Raw genomic sequence first — 23,185 nt, forward strand, 5'->3', positions numbered from 1 at the left:
GCATGAAAGCAGGAAGAACCCAGCAGACAGGTCTAAAGATACTATCGTCTTGCAAAAGGAGAAGAGTTGCATGACTAGATCTAAGATCCAGAGCAAAAGCCAAAGTACCCACAAGGCTGATACAGCAAATATGCCTTGCATTGACCCCTCTACAGACTGGAGTGATGCATATCCCATGAGGGACACCACCACCCAAGGTAGAATCCAAAGTTCATTACAAAATGACCACTAAAGCCCTTTCAGGAAACTTCTCATAAGCAAAGGCCATTTTCTTCTCAAAATCAGGTACTTCAGGTTCCCAGGGTCTCATTTTAGGCATCTGAAGATAAGTATTTCAAAGGTGATGGAACAGACGACTCTCACGGAAGTGGCATGTAGAAAGATGCCATGGATTCAGGCCCCTAGGATGCTATCCTGATACTGCCTGGTGCTTCTTCTCTTTCCCCTCACACCAGTGAGCAAACAACTTAGTGGCGAGGCATCTCAGGCACTCTTCATCCTCCCCAGCCTGAACATGGTACCTCCAGGAACTGAGGAACTGTTGGGACTTGCAGTGTCAAATCGCACGCCCTGCTGGAAGACACAGTCTATGTCCGCTTTACAAAAGTGGAAAAGGCACAGCCCAGCCCAACCCTCCTTGTCCAGCTAGAGAGACAGGTCTGAGTCTCTCCTGTACAACAATGTTGACTGTTAGAAAAAAGGGATTTACCCAAGTGAGGGGACAGGTTGTGCTGATAAACTATCTCCACTTTCCTGTTGAGAGAGATATGGACTAGTACATGCATTCTTAAATTTCTACATGAAGTACACCTTGTATCATCTTTGTCTCACCTCTGTGTAGTTAAAAAAATCCCAGAACCCTGAAGAACAGTTAAGGGAAGAGAGCAAATATATGTATGTTCTTCAAAGATGCTACTGCCTTTTCAGAGCCAGACACCCAGCATCCACCAGCTCCTTTGCTTGAAGACATACACACGTCAGTAGCTACCAGAACATCCTGTTCTTCTCTTCCACCACGCTTTGTGGGATCCAGCTGTAGCCATTGTGACCTCCGGTGCTTCCCACACAGCATAGGCTGTTCTGCTGTCCCTAGAGATGAAATTTCTGGGTTTTAGAAGTCATCCCTGGTACAATTCACTCAGAGTGGCATTATCATGCAGGTGCTAATAGATAAAAACTACTGAGGACACATCCCATTTCTCTTTCTCCCTCCCTCCACTCCATGGCACACGGAGCTCAAGCCTTCAGAGACCTCTGCAAAAGCAGTCAAGCTCAACTTCCGCAGACCTCTGGTATTGTATAGGCACAGTCATAGCTGTTTTCTCCAGACACGGGGGTCCATTTTCCAGTACATAATTTTCACTCTGTGCTAAACAGACAACAGCGTGTGAAAACTCCCTTTTTTGGGTTTGACATTATCGTACATACAAGAAAACCATCTGCAGTCCTCAGCGTCAGCTTTTGCTCCAAGTTGGGATCTTTCAGTTACTTTTCCCAATACGTTTTCCAGCCCAGACACTAATCCAGTCTACTCCCTACTCCAGCTGCTCTCCCCCTCTGTAAGCAACGTCTGCTTTCTAGCATAATGCAGGAGTCACCAGACAGCACCTGAGCAGAGTGCTTGTAATCCCAGGCTGCCGTATCACAGAGCAGGCTCCTTGAATCCAGTACTTACCCAAAAGGAGCACGTGCACGACAGCTGCACAGCCCCAGCAGTGCTCACTCCTGAAGGGTAGAATAGCACAGGTGGGACTTCACTGCAGTCCGATATCACAACCTGTCATATCTTTCTAGTTAAAGGAATCTGGGTAAAGAAAACCCAGGCTGTATTTAAGCAATAATACCTTCTGGGAACATCTAGCAGTAACAAGTGTTCTGAGGAAGGAGCTGTGCCTCTGGCCCTTACCCTCACCAGTCAACAACTCCCAAGCTGAGTTAAAATAGCTGACTTAAAAGTAATAATTGCTATTCTCAGAAGTAAAATACAAAAATGGCTTTTTTTTAATGTACCTTTTAACATGCTGCAAAGTTAAACATGGTTTGCATGTTACCATGGATATAATTTCATGTTTATAAGACTGGTCTTTCCTGGCAGCTAAATGCCTGCATGGGAACAAATAGCAGAGCAGAATTTTGTTTGGCATTTTGCTCTGTTTATGGTAACAGCTAACTACTTTTTCTATTAACAAGCTTTTGACTTTACTGGAGTTTCTCTAGGAACAGAGTTCATCTCATTGGCATTAAACACATTGCAACTGATCCTCCAGTTTGTGTGAGCGGAGCCCTGAACTCCGTGGCACAACTCATGAGAATTAGGGCCATAGGATCAAGTCCTAGCATGTTTGTGTATCCGCCATGGTTGATACCAGACAGTACACAGTACATGAAAACATGCTTCATCTCTGCCTGACGAAGAGTTGACTCCAAATCCAGAGTGCAGGAGTTGAGCTAGAACTAACTTTATTCAGAGTAAAAACATGGTAAATTCTGACTGAACTCAGGCAGTGAAGTTAAATTTTCATTTGAGGAAAGGGGCAGTTTTATTCCACAGGGTGCCAGGAAAAATCTTCAAAATGGAATTGCTAAGTTCATTCATATCAACTTGAAATTGGCTAGATTCAAGCAGAAAGGCTAATGGAGTAAGAATAAAATCCAGCCTGGCAGGAAGGTAAGTGCTACCAGCTCAGAACAAGAAGTCTAAATGCCCCTGTCACATCCACACTTAATTACTTGTGCCCACATGTATTTCAAAAACTGTGTGTGTATTCCTAGCCTTACTGAATGACTTCTGTGGCAAAAGTCACCTGGTCTTCAGCAGGACAACATTTCATCCCTCAGTGAATAAGCCCAGGAATAGCTTTTGGCTGCTGGTTGGTAACGTGTAGGATTGTAACAACTCGGCTGCTATTGCTAGAAGATCTGAAAATAAGATGCAATTGCACAGACAAATCTGGGGATTACACCACATCATGTCCCTCCAAATCATGCAGCCAGAGTGTTTACCTGTGTCTGTGTGTTGCTGTCATGAAAAGTTCAGTACCTGTTTCAGTATCAGAGATGCATATCAAACTTGACCCGCTTTTGAAGTGGGTGGAGAGCAACACCACCCCTTTCCTGTACAGAAGTCTGCAACAAAATTGCATTTTACTCACAAACATATCTGTAGTTCTGTTGTGTTCTGACTTTTTTAAAAAATAATCTCATTGGACAGACACCACCAGCAAGTTTCTCCACTCTGTGGAGTGTCTTCACAGCCCTCCCACATAGTGAAAATGACTCAGACAAAATTACTAAATTTAGGGCATTGGTATTCTACGTGTTACGCTGGTGTTCATACAAGTAATGCCTTAAACAGTAAATTTCTGAATTAAGCATTCAGGCATTTTTTCTGTGCTGCATCTGCCACTGAAACAGAACGGCAATGAAGGTGGGCTGAGGAGGAGGTTATTTGGATCGTGATTCGGGTTGTGTTTTGGCTAGAGCTAAATGTGAATTTGAATGAGGTTTGCATGTACTTTTAGAAATATCTATTGACCTGATATCGTGATGTTTGATCTCAAGTGATGAGATCGTGCTAGATTAGCTGCCTTTGGGAGATTCCCTTCATCTCAGGCAAGAGACTGCAGGCTTTGACTCACAAATGGGGATGATTTCTCTTGGGATGACTAGATCGATTCCCACTTCTCAGCATTCAACTCACCCATCTCTCCAAGGTTCCCCTCCTGCAAGGATGGCTCATGAAACAGCTGCTGAACTGCTGGTTGCAAATCCATGCACTCAATTAAATCAGTACTTCTGCAATTCAATATAAAAGTAGATGAAATTATTGCAATTTCGTAATTTACAAGTCACCCCCTGCTTCACAAGCAACAGCCATCCCTGTAGCAAGGGTAAGGTACTCTGGATGAATGCAGTGGTGGCCAATTAAAGCAAGAAGTTTTACGGCTATCACAAGCCAGGGCTTTGCAGAGAGACTGGCCATGTGGTCACCACCCAGGAAAAGGGACAGCAAGTCCCTGGCCATAAGGAGAGCAGAAGCAGCAATGAGAGGGACAGGACAAGAAGGCCAGAGGGAGTAAGAGGAATGCTAAAGCACCTTCTCGGTTACAGCAGTCTTTCCTCTCTGCTTGCCTAAAATCGCCAACAAATCAGCGTGGGATCAAAGTCAGGCCAGAGCCAGGCCCAGAGACCACACTCTCCTTCAGGCCAAGCACACCACCAGCTGAAGCCAGCAAGAGTTTTGTGTGAGTATCTCAAGGAAGGACATAGAAGCAATGACTCATCTATTAATGAACTTTGGCTCTTTATCTGTTTGCCAGATGCCTCCAGAAGGGCATGTTTTTCTTAAATATTCTTGGTTTTTGAAACTGCTGAATAATCTTTACAAATATAGTTCATGATCTGTTACCCAATTAAAATCATGCAATTGCTAGAAGCAATCTGAGCTGTTTACACTGCACATTTCCATCACATGCCCTTCCTTTGTTCCTCATCATTGGAGCATAACTCTTTATTAAAATTAGGTTCATGCAAAAATATTTTCAGATTATCTGCTGTAGCCTCCAGAAATGCTTATGTTGGTGTGATGTGCAATATTTCAACCTGGGAAGTTGGGCATCTTTGTCTAAAGTTCTGCAGAGCAGATGAAGAACAACTCTTTTCAGTACAACCCAAAAGCTGTACTTGTATGTACACCGGCCCTGAGGAAGATTTCCAAGTACAATGTTTATCCTTGTCTGGACTCTACCTGAGAAGCAGGGATCCTAGGAGTCCCCAAAGTGTCCACTTCATAGAAGCTTGAAAATCCATGCCTAGAGGGGATGTGGAGGGATTATTTAATCTCTGCCCTTGCTCTATGGCAGAATAAATAATTTAGACCACCTCTGAGAAATATTTGTCGTCCTTGTTCTTGCAAAAATTCAGTCAAGATTATTCCACTTTCTCCCTAAGTAATCTGTGCTGTGATTTTAATACTCATGCAATTAGAACATTTTTCCTAATGCTTGAGCCTTGTCTCTTCACCTTATCACTTCGTTAGGATATTGGTCCAACCAGGCAACTTTGACTGGGTCAGATTACCCAGTCTTATTACCCAGATTTTGACTGGTAACCTAGTCAGAGAATGTAATGAAGGATGATGTCAAAAGCCAAGACCAAGAGATATATCAAGATCAAAAGAATATCTGAACAATATCTATTGCTCACTTTTTTCCCTTAGGTAGCTGCCCTATAAACTGGGAAATTACATTAGTTTAACATTAATTACTCCTGGCAATTATATTTTTTTTAATCATTTTACAATCTAGGTCTGTACAGACTGTCTGATAGTTCATTCCGCTATCTGCCCAGGAATCCAAACCTCCTTCGTAGGTGGATTCGCATTTTCAGTTTCATTAACATTCCCTTCTTTAGATGCACAGGCAAACCCTCCTTAGTAAGACTCAACTAAAATAACTCCCTAATAACTTCTTCCCTGTGAAACAGAGTTGCCTCAATATATCCCAAGATGGTGATACACTGAGGTTTTTTGCCATATTGCCTTTCCAAGCAATATCCCAATAAACTGTCCATTGCCACTGGGGCTTGGCTACTAAGCAGTTCCAAGAATGGCTCAAAAACCTCTTTCCACTCCTTCCACGGAGGTGGCTTAAACTACACCCACCTGTCAAAGAGGCTCCATTCTTTCTGTCTTTCTAACTTCAGCCAGACAAGTCTGTCCCTCATTTATTCCACAACTTCAGAACAAGCATGGATAATGCTTCTCCATCTCTCCATGCCTGTCCTTCCAGAATGAGCTGTGCTAGTACTCCAGTCCTGTGACTTATCCCAGCAAATATCTAACATGCCTACTAAATATCTGATTTGATTCCACAGTATAACCTCAGGTCCTTTCCATTTTTTCCTGTTTGTATTGACATTGCTCTCTTAACCTTCCAAAGGTGCTACTGTAATATTCGCTCCTTTAAAATTACCAATGTTTTTCTTCTATATGTTTCTTAATTTTTACTTACATAGGTAAGTTTTGCACTGGCCTCTTTCAAACTGAGCATAAAGCCCTCTTCTCACTAGGCTGGTGTATGGTTCAATGCGATGGACTCCTATTTCTTCATCACCTAAGTGCCACCTGTCCCCAACAAGCCTGTGTAAGAACATCCACTATTAGGTGGAAGGGAGGATCTCCTGTCAACAACACCTGAGAAATTCATACCTTTCCCTTTAAAATCTGGCATTGGCAAGTGCCAAATATTTTATTTTCACACTTTTGATGAAAAAAAAATGAAGTGGTTTGGTATTCCTGAATTGAAACATTTCAATGAGTTGAACCAAAGCAAAATGATTGACTCAGTTTGATATCAAAGAGAAGGCTCTCTGACCAAGCTTTTCCCCATGATGCAGTAGGTAAAGAAGGGAGACTGCAATGCACCCTTAGTTAGGTAAAGCAGAGGTGGGGGTGGCTGTAAGAAATAATCAGAATACAATGCTACCTGTCCCAAAAATACCACAGCATTTCAGACAGATGGCTCAGACTTAATATTAAGTAACGCACAACAATCCAGCTCAACAAACTGTTTTGAAATGGATCAAACTGACTCAAAGCAAAATATTTCAGTTATACCTTCCTGGTGAGTCCTGCTTAAATCACAACTTCACAGAAACTTTGCATAAAAGTCACTTCAACACGAAGTATTTTTTAACATAATATAATTAGAAACTGTAGAAACAGATCAGTCATCATGACTTGCTGCACAGGAAGATTAGAACACTGATTCACACATACTTCATATACATTGAATTGCTTCAGGAACCCAGTACTTCTACATCTTCTCCATACCATGACAGCTCAAAAGGAGGTCTTTGCTCTTCAACAGCTTGCACATGATGGGAAATGATGCTCATCATGAGAACAACCAGAAAATTCTTTTGAGCCAGTTAGATGGCACCAGTCACAATGACATTAGTCACCCACTCCTCACTGAAGAGAAGGAACCAAAATTGTCATTCATCTACTCCTGAATCTGCAAAAGACACGAGGGAAGTGTACTATTTCCCATTCTTATTGCAATCATCATCACACAAAGTGACACAAGCTGCTATTTTCTACTCCTGTTGTAGGAGAGCAGTGGTTACTCTCGGTGAAGGTTTCAAAAGAAAGTCTTTGATCTCATTTAACTGCTTCGTTCTCCTGTCTGTGCCTGATTGACACATGACCAAGAAAGGAATACAGGCTACACAGTAAGAATATGTAGAGCCTGATGCCATTAGCCTCTGCAGCTTATAAGGGCAAGATGACTGAGATGTGACTGCTGGTTAACAATGACAGTGACAGAGGAGAGAGTTGTCATATATGCTGCCATGACTCTGCACCAGTAAGAGTAACAAGAAAAGCATGAGAAGATGTAACTGATGTGTAGAAAAGTGCACACAAAAGGAAAACCTCCAAAAAATTTGATAGTGAAGCATCAGGAGAGGTTAAGTGCAGAGGGTTTAAAGTGGATGATTTTAAAAACAGATCCAGGAATAACACTGGAACAGAGAGACAGGCTGCCCTGGAGTAGCCAGTCTAACGAACCACACATCACAGTCTTTACACTGCTGAGATCAATGAGATACGTACCACTTATCTCAGTGAGCTGAGAGGTAGGGGAAGTCCAGGAGGAACTGACAGGCAGGAGAGGCTGACCACACCCTGTGTCTCCACAGCAAGATGGTTTGGGCATCTCAGAGATGCTGGTGTAGCAACCTAGCTCACTTCCACCCACAGCCAGGAGACCAGACCACCTAGCAGCCCTGGTGAGCACGGAGACCTTTACATATGATGTTGTCCCAACGTGACAGGCACCCTTGAACTGCTCGACAGCTACATAGATCTCCAAGGCACAGGCTGGCCAGCTCTGGATGTATCAGCTCTTGAAGCTCCTCCAACACTTTGTTATTGAAAGACAGAGGTAGTGAAAAAGAGGATGATAAATTAGAAACATCAACCTTTCTGACAGAGGGGTAAACAGACCAAGTTAACAGTGAAGTAATATTCTAGAGAAGCCAAAGAAAAATCTGTGGCTTGGGAAGCCCAGATGCCTCCAACACATCTGGGGAAACTCTGCCGAGATTTTCACGGCAATTGCTCCTCTGGGGTGTCATTTTAGTTCATTGCCCTTGAAGGACTTTATGGGGTAGGTCCTCAGCTAGAGTAAACAGTGCCACTGCTTTCTTGAAGCATGGCAATTTTGAGCAGGAGACAATTATGCCCCAGATCTCAGATTGGCAGGGAGGTTTTCTCAGGGGTCTTACCTCTGACAGCATTTCACAAGAAGGGAAATGTTATCCACAGCATGAAACTCCAATTCAACAAACAAATTTGAAACTGACTTTAGAAGTCACGTTAACAGGTAGTACCAAATCCAAGTGGCAAAAATCACAATTACTTCTTTGCATTTCCCATTTTGTTTTTTGGGGGGGTTTTTTGTTTTTTTGGCTTGGGTTTTTTTGGGGGTGGGGGGGGTGAGGGGTGGGGAGACCGGTGGTGCTTCAACCCCAGAGAAACAGATTACAACTCAAGATATGGAGCTAATTAAACTATAATACACCAAAAGGAGATTTGGCTGTATTGATAAACCTGGAGTGTGATAAAGCAAGATAATTCTTTGTAAACACTAAGATACCTCCCCAGGATTTCTCGTAATTATGAAATAATTCAGATTATCTCCAGAAGTGGTCTTAGATTTTAATGCCAACACTACAGAGAATGAACTAAAGTATGCCTGAGCTAGATAAATCAGAAAAATCTAAGACCATATATATGTATAAAAAAATGATGAAGAGGGACAACTGGAATAGTAACTGTGTACTGCAGTTGTTGCCCGACCTTACCTTTCTACAGAGAGCTGTACTGGATCCAGTTTCATTGTCTTTAAAAGTTGGTATCTAAAACTTCCTGATTTGTCTTTCACACTTGACCACAGTGGAATAAAACACAGCAGCCTTCTTTTTCCCAGAGAAAGACAGATCTTCCATAAACTGTAAAGAGAGATTTTTAATTATGTTCCAGTGCTCATTTATAACACATGCCTGTTTGCACCATGCTAGCAACATAAAAGGTCTCCAACTCTCAGGTGGCCCCTGCTCTGCCTGATCTAAGTGCTGATGTGTCTGTCCCACAGGAAGGGGAACAAACTTTTAGTGCCATCTTCATACCAGTATACTTTTATCTTCCCAAGAGGAAAAGCGCTTCAGTAAAGGAGACTCCAACCTCTAACTGACCCAATTACACTGCTGGCATGAGGAAACCAGGAGTGAGGTTTTTGACAGATCAACTCAGTCCACCTTCTACTTGACTTTAAGATATTTCCACCCTAGCTGTCTATGTACATCCTGCCAGAAGCCACAGCTGCCCTTGCAGGGTCAGTGAAAGAGCAGCTCTGTCTATGTCTCATCATGCAAGGGATGCTCCCTGAAGATGCGGCAAAGAGGAGCTCTGGGCACATACAGTATGTTCGAGCATCTGCAGCACATCGATCTGTCTGTGGGCAACAGCTGCCTTTGCAGACATGCAGAACTCCAGGCTCTCTTTATGTTCATTTGCATCTAAATACTGCTAATTGGAAATTAAACTCACACTTCTTTGGCTCTGAGCAAGAAAAGCATGCCCCTTTAGCCTAAAGTTAATGCCTAGTCTAGGCTAATCATCCTGGCTCTCTGCATCACCAGCAGAGACAGCCAGTATTGCTAGATGATTCACTCTCTGACATGTCTGATGAACCACTCTGGCTATCTTCAGCGATGAGGGAGAAATGGAGAACGCCCATACACTTTGCTTAGACTAGATCCTTAGCCTTCAGGCAGCTCAGGTAAGATAAGATATAACCTACCTGGATGGTCTTTTGCTTTTGAATGTGTCCAATAGTCAAGACAAATGAAAAACTCAGACTGTGGCTTCTTGACACAATAACCATACAAAACTATCATGAAAGCAGTAATCCAACAACACTAATATCAATGATAATAACACAAAAGGTAATTCTCGTAGAAGACAGCAGCTGTCCCACATGAAACTCAAGTGTGCCGCAGCCTACCTGCGTATAGATGTGTATCGCACACATGCCCACTATGAAGGCTGCTGCCAAATCAGATGCTGTGTATGTTTTCAAACAGAGAAAAAGAAAAGTAGCCATTGGCCCAAGGGCTTGGAAACCAGGTCACGAGATTCCTTCTGCATAATCTCAGTATCCTGCATGAAACTTTCTGTCCAGAAAAACACTGGTAACCCTGCCCTTTCAACATGGCATTGATTTATATCCTTGGCTTGGCTTCTGCAGTACTTTTAACCCTTCTGTAGAGAGTCTGCTTGGGCCCAAGCTGCGTAGCTGGGGAAGTGGCAGGGAAGAAGGCGGCTCTGCCAGAGTGAAAGCAGCTAGACTCTCTCCTGCTGGTTTCATAGCTCTTGCAGGGGCGCACCAGGCAGGGTGGGCTGCCGGGCTTCTCTCCACAATGGCGGCATTACCAGGAGGCAGAAATGACCCGAGGGATCCACAGCAGCATACACAGGTACAAGATTTGCACACAGTGACCTCATGCTCCAGTGATGTTGGAGCAGCTGCCTGTTTTGCAGTGGGGGTTGCTGCGATGCCCACGAGAGGGCATTTCCAGCCCCAGAGGAACAGGCCCAGGGACCGGATCGAGTTCAACTGGCTCTGAAACACCCAGCTCTGTGGTCTGACAGGGCGTCTCCTGGGAGGGAATGGGACTTCGTGAATTTTCATTCGAAACACATAAAGCAGGTAGCTAGATGAAATACAGCACAGTCAGGCTCTGAAAAGTCTTCTTGTAGGTGTGAAGACTGTGAGAGATATACATCATTCTTCATTTAACACTTTGTTGATCGTTGATTTGTGGGTTGTTCTCCCTCTGAAAAATTCTAACTCTGCTTTTTCAATGGGAATTTTGACCAGAGCAACTGAGATGTCTTTAAACATAGATGTGGCATAGAGACTGCAATGGCAGTGAGATACCGATCTGGCTGGGCTTGTACCTACTCTGTGGTTGAGGCAGAACAGCGAATGCCTACGTCAGCTACAGGTGGAAAGAAAAAGGGTTTCTGCTTGAGTCAGCACACAGCATCAGGCAGCCAGGCACTGACAGCTCTACGAGGCTTCCCAAGCTTAGGAGAGCATCCCTCATTGACCAGCTTTTAAAAGATCAGTCACATTCAAGTGTATGCCACCAACTGAAATACACTTATTATGCAATATAAAGTAAACACTTTGAGAGCACTATGTACAGCAGTTTGTCCTGTACAACTCCTTATAGGATCCGATTTCCATGGCTCATAATTAGCTAGGCTGTCTAGACCAAGTTCTGTATGTGCTACAGATAGATAGATACACCACAAACCAAGAGCAGCAGGAGGATACAGTCTCTTCTCTGCAAGTATTTTATAAATAATAAAAATCAGCGTATAACAGATGGGAGAAGAATATCATGACTTACACCTAGCACAAATGTGTGCACACACATCAAATGACTTTCTTTTCACTTGGTCCACATTTGACCTTGCAATGTTCATTCAAGTAACAGAACTGCTTCAACTGCAAAGTCATCTTGCAAATCACATTTTTTCAATTGACAATATGCTCCCACACTTCAATTAACCAAACTTTTAACTATCCTTTAACCTAATTTTTCACATAGGTGTAATACCACAATGGTAAGGAAAAGATAAAATATATTTAACATATATTTTAATACTTGACAGCACATGCAAAGTCAACAAATCACATTGCTCATGCAGTGTAATGTAGTGCGTGTTTTCATTCCATGTTATTGGTTTCTTAATTTAGCAAACAGGGGATTTTTGACTGCATTTAAAGAGGAAATTAGCAAATCAATACTAAATTTTCTGTAGAAGGGAGAAGCATAACATCAGTCAAGTTACCACAGAAACAAATTTAAGCAAACTGGTGCCACAAACCAAGTAATTAGGCAGAAAGAAGAATTAAATATCTTCAGAAATTATTGATTTATGATACTATGTCAAGTTTGGGACATAAATATTTATTATCTTGCAGCTCCTATTCCTTCAACACTTAGATTAATTTTATTCCTGTCTTTCTAATAAAGGGGAACTCAGCTAAGGCCAAGTAGCAAACAGTAAGACAATACTCTCTCACATTTGTCTCTCCCCTGAGAAGTAGAGAGCACATTATATGTCAAATTATTCCATGCACAGGGAACACTGCAATACTGGGTACATACAATCTCACCACGGATTACAGGATTAGACTCCTGTGTATACCCCAGAGCAGTCTAATAAATTTAAATTAAACTGCCATCAAGTAGACAGGGGCAGTGGTTTTACTCATGCCCTAGAGTACAGCAAGAAATGTTTCCTTATCTTGTAGTGATGGTCAGTTACGTTTTAGTTCTTTTTTAACCAGACAATAAATCACATCTTTTATGCAGGTATCACCAAGCACGCAGGCAACTATCCGTATGTCACTCAGAAAACAGTACTACTGCTACCAACTTTCGGTATCCGCTAATTAGACCGAGCCTTTTGAATTACCTGAACAACTGGCATATAAAGAATGAGATGGATGCTTAACTGATCCCTCAAAGAAATAGCGTCTGTCACCTGACAGCCAAATTCATTAAACATGTGACGTATTAGCACCAGGATAGTGGTGCTTACATGTGTTAGTTATGTAAATTACTGCTCTCTACAGAAATGATGTCACTCTAGTGAGTAGAAATATGTCATTTAAACAAACAGTGAATGATAGTTGGCATAAATCCATAGGTTATTGTGGGTATTAGATTATTACAGAAGGTCAAATTCTGGTTTTGTAAATATATTTGCAATACTTGCTGAACTCCAAAAAATATGAAAACATTCATAAATCTCAACACAAGACCAGCACGGCACTAGTTCAGCGTGGCACTTCTACAGAAATCATGACTTCAGGTCACTGGTGAAGAGGCTTTTCACTGGACACACAAACAAATGAAAAATAAACTAAAACCACACGTACTGAATTCACCCAATGAACAAAGCAGGGCCAATACACAGAGATTTCCAGTTGCACTACTGCGACATGTGGGACTGAATTTCCTCAGAGGGCACCAATATCATAGGCCAGCAATCTGCCAAAAGGGTGTCCGCACCAAGGGCTACTTCTGTAATCAAATCTGGCAACCACGCGTGCTTTTGCAAACATTAGAAAGCGATGAGCAGAAGAGGAGGGAATAGAAGTTTCCCATCAGCTTCTTTCGTCTCACCCTTACTACGTCCAGGTTTTGCTCAGAGCTTTGGAGAGGCAAAGCTGGGAATATTTGCTGTGATGCTGTCCTTCAGAGGAGAGGCACTGTATCTCTGCACTAGGTTAATGCACTATGTATCTCCCTTATAACTAAGTTCTTCCTGCCAAGGAGCAAATTTTCCTAAGTATCAGAAGCAGACGGAGAACTTTGAAGGTCTAAATCCTTATGCTCTTTTAGCTAGACATCAGCAACGGCCATTCCTTCAATAATGCACAGTGCAAAGGGTTGGTGTTTTCACAGCAGGACTATGATCTGATAAGGAGCCAAGACTCGAGCCAAATCTCAGCAAAAAGAGAAAGAAGAAATAGTATGTTGTCTTTTTTTTTTTTTTTTTCCTTCCTCTACACAGAACATTACCAAACTGGCCTTTAGTTTAAGTTCAGCTCACAGAAATAATTCTTGAAAACCCATTGGTGGAGACTCCGTTTCCTTCTCCTTTCAGGTTGAAAAGGAAACTTTCTGTGAGTTTACTGTAATGGAGTGTTTGTCTGTGTCAGAAACAGCCTGACCTCTCCAGCCACAAGATGAAATACCAGCAGCCCACTCTGTCACTAGTTCACTATTAGGAAATTACATGGGAGGAAAGACATAACACAAAATTCACAGGGACAAAAAAAAAAAAAAGAGAAAAAAAAAAAAAAAAGACATCAGCAGTGGTGGGAGTGAATGAACAAGCTTAATAACGAAGCCAGTAAAAAGGAAAATACCCTCTGGCCAATTGATAATAAAAGGTTACTTGAGGCAAAGGGTCAGATCCTGAGCAGTGTAAAGTGGTCCAGCTTCTCCAACCTCAGCAAAGCGACAGTGATTTATAGCAGCTGCAAAAAGCCCCAGGAGACAGAAAAACCCAGCTATAAAAATGGAATTGGAGGCCCACATTTTGAGAAGCTTCCACTCACTTTTAGCACCAGACTGAGGTACAGAGGTGACTCTGAGGGTTTGTTTCTGCGGGGGAGTTTTGTGAAGTAAGCTGAAGTGTGAATTTACACTGCATTTACTGCTGGGTCTTTAAGTAGGCTGTAAATTCATACCCTAGCCTATTTTGCAGGGATTTCCCCAAGTAGTTAAAACCTAAATTGGCCTCCTAATCATGGAGGCAGACAAAATAAATAGATGTTTTCAAAACTGCAGACCCACACAGGGATCTCTCTATTGCTTGCAGGGGCAAGTGGGTATTGGATAGCATATATTGCAGTCCTGCAAGTGCATGGTGCCCTTCTTTCCTCCATTCACTCCAAAAGTCCCCTCCCATCATCTCTCAGCATCCCTTCACTTCCAGACACACCTCTGAAACCCCTGGCCCTGCCTCAGCTTCATGCCAGATTTCTGTATCTGGGCCCCTGGCTCTTCCCTTCCCCATCTGGAGGTCCATGTTCTCCTTACCTACTCTCCCCTGACCCTCAGGAGGAGCAGTAAAACTGTCCTGGTGCCAAGGTGTCTCCTCCTACCAGTTCCTTGCCTCTGAACCAATTTAACCGTGTCCTGCTGATTCACGCCTCACCCATTCCCCTTGAGCTAATGGATGCTCTTTGAAACCTCCTTCAGTAACTTAAGGTTAGCTCTATGCAGACAAATGCCATGAAGCTGAGCAACATTACTCACACTTTCTTGGCTGAAAGATGCTTTTACATGCAGCCCAATGGGAGGCCAGAGGCCTTCAGCAAAGAGACAGAAGCAGCAGCTAGCATGGTCAGAGCTTCATCAGGATCCTCAGGCTGGGCAGTTTGGTCTTTAGCAGGCTCAGGTGAGCAGCTTGAACCACACAAGGCCTGTGCTGTTTCCCCGGGAGCCGCAGTGAGGCTGTAATAGAGCAAAGCATTTACGCCTTGGCTAATCTGGGGCCTTGCACTGCTTTAACAATAAAGCATAAAACATCCTTTGATATCAGCAGAAGGAACCAGCCACAGTGAACAGTCATCACACACACTACAGTATTCCATACCGTCCTTATCTGCTGGAGCAGGTAACAGCGGTCTGAAGAACAAGAACCACTTGTTAACAGGCACAAGACTGAAAAGCTATCTGAGACACGCAGGTCACAGAGCAGTGACCCTTCCAGCACTTGACTAAGTGTAAGTTTCATCTTTGATGTGTATGAAGATTCTGCATGATAAGCATCTCTGAGCACAGAAAGAGCTCAGCACCCTTTAAGAGCTAAGGTCTATGCTGCAGATTGTTCCTTCCATTCCATTACCTCAAGCTTTCTTTGTGCTCCTCTTCTTTGTACCGTCTGCAAACATTTATGCAATTGAGTTGTACCAGCAATTGCACTTAAAGCCAGTGTCTGAGCTTCACAGAACAGTCTTCAGGGAAACTGAAGCTTATATTAGTTCAGAAGTGTTTATTTTGGAAGTGTCTGTGCAAACAGACATCCAAACAGAAAGCATCAACAATACAATAAGAGCAAAACCCCCCCAAGCCAACACCATAATTAATGGTAGCTCATAAAACACTGTTTCACATCAATCCGTGAATTTAAAAAAGTAATAGAAATTTTGAAAGGTACGTAAATACCAGAGAATAGCAATTGCATCATCAACATGATGCAAGTAGAAAAGAAGGTTGGATACTCTAGAAAAATTCTTCTGTGTGAATTATTTGGTTAGCTGAAATAATTTCTCTTTCCTTTTCATCTTGCCCTGCTCAGGAAGAAAACCATATATTTGAATATGGGATACCATGTAGTATCCTCCACATACGGTACAGCACTTGCTACCCAGTCCAGGACAAGACATTCAAACTGGGCCAGTGACATTAGAAAATGGAGTGCAAAAAAGTAGTTGTGTTTTACATTCTGAAATGTGAAAATCTGAGGTTTCAGAGATGATTATGGATGCTATGTTGATCTTATATCACTGATTTCAGCAATGCAATCTATCGTCAATGATTCCAAAGCCACAGCAGCAAGGACACTGACCTGCTCCCCTATAGGCTTCACATGCAATACGTGCACTATGACCAGACTCAATCTCATGCAAGGCCAAGATGACACAGTATTAGTACCACGTGGCGGTGGATAGAGCCACTCTTCAAGTCGCAATGCACGTAGCAATGCCTGCACCAGCTCTCTCCTGGTCACTCTACTCAAAGGCTGTGCTAGAAAGTAGGCTGTGCTAGTTTCATGTTATGAAACCTCATCTCATTGCACATATGCAAAACAAGAATGAACTTCCACTGCAAAGACAACCTTAGTTCAGACGCTTTGCGGTTTCCAAACACTTGGGACCTGAATATTTGTTAATCAACTGTAATGTTATTAGCATACCCATACACCTATGTCCTGCATTTTGGATGCCCCGTACCATTTAAAAAGCACTGATATTTGAAAAGAAAGATGGCCACATGCAGCTAGCTTGTCTCAGCCCACAGCCTCAGGCAACCCATGCAGAATCTGAGATAGACAACAAGTTACTGCAGTACAGGGAGAAAATCATGGAGATATAGGAGAGCAGCGTAAAAACAAAAAGAGATAACATGGGTCACTGCATGAAGGAGACTCTGAAATAAACTGTGTTTAAAACTCCAGAGCCAAGCTACTCTAAGTCCTGACTGAGCCTACCACTTACATGATAGCACGGATAATCATCAGCATATTCCCTAAAAAAGTCACCCCAGAGAATTCAGTCATCAAAAAACATCCAGCAAGGCAAAGGAACAAGGCCCTTCACATTACTTTAACAATCTACTATCCCCCGAAATCACTGTCAATACTAATCTATTTATCTAGCAACCAAACAAATGTATATGAGTTTCTTATGCAATAACACACTGATTAAACCTTACAACATTTCAGGCAGGGCATATTTCTCAAATAAAAATGAGACCTTATTAAACCTCAAAGGAAATTCCACATAAACACGCAGCATCAAAAAGCTAGGAGCATGTAAAAATTTGGTCTTAGTTTTAGTCAAAATTCAGTGATTCCTTTACAGTTGCTTCAGATGCAATGTTTTCAGAAGCAGAGAACTGTCCTTTGAGAGCTAACTGGTAAAAAGAGCATGGCTCTCCTTCTTACACTGTCACATAGTAGGGAGGCCTTTATGCTCTGCTAAATGTAAAATATTTTAGAAAAACAAAACCAGGATATAAACTGGGATTTGGTCAAGAGTTCATGCTGACTGAATCACTGTGGTGTGGAAACCACCAGCTCTAAAGATGGAAAGTCCGGAGCCATTCATTCCCTCAAAGAAAGAAAAAAGAAGAAGAAGAAAAAAAAAAGTATTAAAGACCCATTTGGCTATTTGGTAAGCTCCCCCAACATCTGAAACACAGGAAAGGCTACCTATGGGTAAGTGCCTTGACCTTTTTCTTCCTCAGCTCTCTCTGAGCACAGCCAGCAATTTGACCTGGATTATAGTTTTTCATATTGGGCGCAGTGAGAATTGTTTAAATGTCACTCCATGACTCAACATGCAGAAATGCTGTAGGGTCGTGGCACTGCTTCTTCCCTCCACATCCTGCACCTATTGCCCTCTTCTGCCTTTCCCCAGGAAAAAAAAAATTCTACATACTTTACAGATTGAACATGGCCAGTTTCTAAGTAGAGATTCCGTCAGAGATCTCTGGATTGCCTTTTGTTATCTGAGAGCTTCCAAGGAAATACTGCTCAGAAGCAATTATGGCCAACTGTTCTTGGACAAAGACATACAACAATCAGTGTATTTAGCGAGGCAACACAGTCATTTTGAAAGGGGCCCAGAAAATCCTAACATTGTTAAAATTTATCTTCGCAACTGCTGACAAGATCTAGTAAAGACGTTTGTATTCAGCTCGTGCATTTCATCGTCTTTCATAAGCCAAAATCTTATTAGCAAATCATTTTAGCAAAGTTCAAAAGCCAAACTTGTGTATGCCCATTGCTTGTAGCAAGGATACCAGTTCTTGACAAGAACCTATTGTCCATACATTTTTTGCTTTCCTCATTTTCAAAGTACTGGCGTACATAAACATGCTATGTTTAGGTACCAAACACATTTGTCTCAGCTAACCATCACGTTATTTGACATAATCCTGCCACTAAAGCTAAGAAACCTATCAGCTTTCTGATAACATTCAGACTCACCTGATCGCTGTTATCTGCAGCAGCATTTTTGGATGGGACAACCAAGAGCTAGAAAGGAATATAACTGTGCTGCGGAACAAGAAGAGAGCTAGTCCAGCGGCTAATTTCTCATTGTAAGCTGAGGAAACCCAAGCTCAGTTCTGCAATATGTCTCCTTACACAGACTTATCTACATCGTTTATTCTCTATGTGCCTCCGCTCAGTAAAATGGTACTTTTATATAACAGGCCTTGTGAGAATAAATATAGTATGAAGTGGCATACTGACAGGGAACGTGGAGATACCTCTGAATCTGTAACTCCCCATTACCAACCAGTCATTTTTAACACTCAAAAATGAGTGATTCCAGAGAATGTTACAGTGGAAGTGACTCACAAAAGATTGAAGAATCAACACTATTTCCTAAACTGAATTCAGTTTTGTGAGTTTAAGTTTAAAAGGGTTCATTTACCATAGTGATTCCATTTGGAAAGCAGTGTTTGGAAATTATAAGCAGCTTTCTACAGAGCAAACCGCCAGCTAGCAGCAGTGTTATTCCATAGCACTGGTCACAATGACCAAGAAAGCCTTTCAACACAGCAAAGCATGTTCCAGGATGTCTTGAGAAAACGATCTATAAAAACTGCACATTGAAAACCCGAGACTTTTGTGCATTAGTTTTGCATGCTTCTTAAAAGAGTTGGTGTTACAAAGTGCTTCTAGCCCCATCAAAATTTCACAGGCGGTATGTCAGGAGAGAGTCCATCCTGAAATACTAAATTACAGTAACCTTAAGATAGGCACCAACTTTCCTAAGGAGTTCTTTATCCTGAGGAGAAGGCAGACACTGCAAAGCTTTAGCTAACTTCGCTGTCACCTTGCACACGTCTAAAAGGCATTTTTGTCCCTTCTGGAGTGAACTTACTCACTGGGTAATAATTGTTTCATTGGACAAAACCATCCCACAATCCTCCTTCTAAGACGTATGTTAAGGGGACTGCATCCCTTTTATTCTTTTAAACATGCCTACACAGCCTTGCATCAATCATTCTCCCTTTCTCCTTCCTGCAGCGCTTACCCTTCACTACAGCTTGGTGACCTCTTCAGGTGCCGTACTCCCTCTGCTCTGTCCCACGTCACCACTCCCACCATAAAGTTTCGCAGGGCGCCTCTACATTAGCGTGCACATTTGGAGCAGCAGTGTGCTTTTGAAGCCAGCCCCTCAAATGCTCGCTTACCGTGCTTTGCTTTGCATCACGGAGCAGTCCCCAAGCGCGCAGACTGGATTCCTTTCAGACCAAACGAAGCTGGCAGAGGTACCCCGGCAGCACAGGCCAAGCACCGCAGCTGCACGCAGCGTGCAGTCCAGGGGACCTCACTCGAGCTACAGCTCTCCAGGTCCACTTCTAGTTGCTACTATACTTGCTTGTGGAGAAATTGCCTTAGAATACCAGACTTAACAAACCCTTTCCACACTGTACAACCACCCAAAACTCACACTGCTCCCCTCCACCCTCCCAAAAGAGCAGCTTGATGCCTGGCTTTTCAGGTATTTATGTGACCAGCATCTCCAGTGGATCACGACATTTGAACTGTTGCCATTTTGGACTAGTCTTTGTTAAAGCTGCCTGTCATCATTTAGGTCCTTGCTCACTTGCCAGTATTCTGTCACTCACCTCCTCCCTTTCACCTATTTCTGCTCTTATTTTCTTTCTTTTGGACACTCTTGTTCTGTTTTATGATTTTAGTTATGAATAAGGCCCATATGAATATGAGATCCTCGCTAACACCAAATTCATCTGAAATAACTCCTTTGCCTTCTGTGATTTCTTCGATTTTCTGTGACTGAATTTCTATGCAAGTTCTACCAGTGCAATCTGGAACTTCACGCTATCTATAAAGAAATCACCTCCTATTTCTCAGTTAGCTGCAGCACGGTGTTTTTCTTTGTGGGCTAGCCCAGGACCCGCAGAAATGAATGGAAAGACCTCAGCTGACTGCAACAGGCAGTCCCCTAAATGCACTTAATGAAGTCATTCAAACAACTGATACTATTTATGTTAAATTTCATGACTATATGACATTCCGAGATACCCATGCATGTTCTGCGTCTTTCGTGAATACATTTTTCCTATTATACAATCTAAAAAAATACTGGGTTTGTTCTAATGTAATTGTAAGAATCAAATTTATATACAAGACCTTTAGAAAACAGAGACCCACCTCTAAATGCAAAGAACAAACATTTGCATTACCTATTTATATTAAAATATGCAGAAATTTCCAAAGTATTCAGTCAACTTATAAATTTTTATAACTTCTTCAAATTGTTAACATTTTTTTAACACACAGCATTATTTCAGCTTTGTGGAAGGCTCAATAACAATCTTTCTGGTCTGGAAAAAAGGAAAGAACATTATAATAAAGAATGCAGAATAAATAAAAACAAAACAGTACAAGCCGTACATCCACGCATACAAAGACAACTTTCATGGTGAGCTATAAGCAATTATAATAACACAATGTGCTGCATGTTGATTTCACCAGTGAAAAGAATTTCTCCAGTTATTGAAGACTTTCCTGGCAGAATTTCAGAAAAAAAATTCTGACATTCTCCCAATCTGACTTCTGTGCAATGCAAGTCATGCACATTTTAAACACCGATGAATAATACTGCCTTTCTTCTGCGAACTGTTAACAGCTGTAGAAACTATTATAGCCTGCTTAAAATCATGTCTCTGTAGTCAATACTCTCCAGACACTTAGCAATACTAAAGCTATTCCTGGGGCTAGACTAGAATTGCTATGTGACTACAAAGTTTGATTTATGTTGAAATGAAACAACAAACATCTGATCTTTCCTTTTTTAAATAGCCATTCATATAAACACGAGTATCAGCTGCATAACTAGAAAGTGATGTACCGAATTTACAGAAATTAGACAAAGGAGACCACCCACAGTTACCTTCAAGAAGAAAAGATTTGTCAGAGGGTGAAAGATTGCCGGTGAAGACACTTTGTACAGTTGTGGCTGCCCTAATGTCCTCATAGTGAGGCTGTGGCTTATGAGAGTGATGTTTCATGAATCTAATTTTTCAAGTCTTCTGAGAGACACAAAATTGATCAACAGCCCAATACCATATCTTGGCGATGCTCATCATCAGCTGCTCTCAGACTGATCACAGGCACAGTGGACTGCCTAATAAAATCGTCCAGATGCATCCAAGAGGAAGTCAAGGTCTCTGTGTGCTAATGTTATTCTTTTGTATCCCAAAGCACAGGTGGGAACAGGAGAAATGCTCGGTTGCGGTTCCTCTGACATTTTTGAAACAATAACTGGGAAGGGAGAGGAAAAGACGCATGTGGAACAAGAGCAAACCTTAAAATTCATATAAACTTTCAGGTAAGTTCTACGGATTCCTGTACACTATTAAGATGTACTGAAAATCCAATTTTGATTCCTCACGCCAACAAAGTTCCCTTACTTTTTCTATACATCTTCGTCTTTCAAGAAATGAAAACACATAAGTAAATACAATCAGATTTGTGGAGGGTTTGTGATCTCTGACAAAGACAGCAATTAATTTGACCAGTAACAATAATAAAGTGAGTGTTAAGCTAACTTGAAGACAGACACTATCCCTCCAAAAGAACACCATAAATTGATCAGGAAGACTTTAACAGCCTCAAATTAATACTCTAACTTCTTCTAGATTAATTTTAAATCTTCAGCTGTTAAAGTATCTAGAAGGTGAAAGATAAGCTAATTGTTCAGCTCATTACTAGTTTTTCTTCTGCCAGCAAATTACCTTTTCTAAAGCATCACATTTGCATCTTCTAATCAGAGCACTTTAGGGAAAGTTTCAGCATGCACCGGTATTTCCCCATGTTGCACAGGTACGCCTCCACCTTCTCCTGTAGACACAGAAGCACCAGAATAGCCTGTCTGCCCTTCAGCTGCCCCAGATTTTATCAAACAGAGCTCTCCACACACAGTCCCAATGCTTGGCTGAGGAAAATGCTACCAGGTTGTAGCTATGGCAAATTCAGTGTTGCTTTCCAAAAAGCCACTGTTGTTAGTTCCACCAGCTAACCTTCACTCTGGGGACAGCCTTTACTAAAAATGCACATGATGGGTGCAGCTGCCCAAGGATAGGAACTCTCTCTCACTAAACCCTGCGTTGCCCACCACTGCATAATGGGACTGTGCAAGATTGAGGACTCCAGAGGCAAAACAAAGCTTGAAATTCCAAATACAGAACTAAGGCATAGCAGAATTGCTATAATTCTCTCTACCTTCGGGTCAAATTCAAGCTCTTGGGCTGGCCTTGAGACCACTGTTATTTTTGGGAAAACTCCCTTTGACTTTACCCAAGGTCCCAGTTCACATTTACACAGGCCTATCCCATGCTGCTCCCAAGCCCTCTGCTTTTCTTCCTCCCTACTCACTCTCTATTTTTCTTGTTCCTATAGTCTGTGGTTCTTGCGTGTCTCCTCTTCTTCTCCATGCTTTGAGCCTTATCCCATGCCGCCCTCTGGGCTAAGATCTCTCCCTGAGAGGGCTCTGGATGTTGAATTTCCGTGACTCTGGGATAACACTCAGATTCCGTGGGAGCAAAACTGACTCATATTGTTGGGTCTGTCTTGCCAAGTATCCTCTGTCCTTCCTCCTGCCTCTTTGAACAATCTCATCCTGTCTTTATTTAGCATCTGCAACTTCGCTCCCTTCTTATCTGCTGGCCTACCTTTCATATTTGCTAATTTTGCCATACTTAGAGCTCCTACAGGCAGAGTACAAAGTTGCTGGTTTTCTCTTTTCTTTCTCTATAA

General features: G+C 42.2%; 1 long non-coding RNA gene across 1 annotated transcript in view; it reads right to left on the reverse strand.

The window, feature by feature from the left end:
* The window catches only part of LOC142602643 (uncharacterized), a 60,431-nt gene that overhangs the window by 22,401 nt on the left and 14,845 nt on the right, over positions 1-23,185 (reverse strand). Inside the window, exons 5-10 of the long non-coding RNA XR_012836400.1 lie at positions 22,165-22,270; positions 20,611-21,691; positions 14,917-15,114; positions 6,012-6,139; positions 3,701-3,795; positions 1,676-1,804 (exon numbers count right to left, since the gene is read on the reverse strand). This is a non-coding gene — a long non-coding RNA (uncharacterized LOC142602643). The remainder of the gene's footprint in view (positions 1-1,675; positions 1,805-3,700; positions 3,796-6,011; positions 6,140-14,916; positions 15,115-20,610; positions 21,692-22,164; positions 22,271-23,185) is intronic.

Source organism: Balearica regulorum, chromosome 7 (assembly GCF_011004875.1).
Source record: "Balearica regulorum gibbericeps isolate bBalReg1 chromosome 7, bBalReg1.pri, whole genome shotgun sequence".
In the NCBI taxonomy this organism is placed as follows: domain Eukaryota; kingdom Metazoa; phylum Chordata; class Aves; order Gruiformes; family Gruidae; genus Balearica; species Balearica regulorum.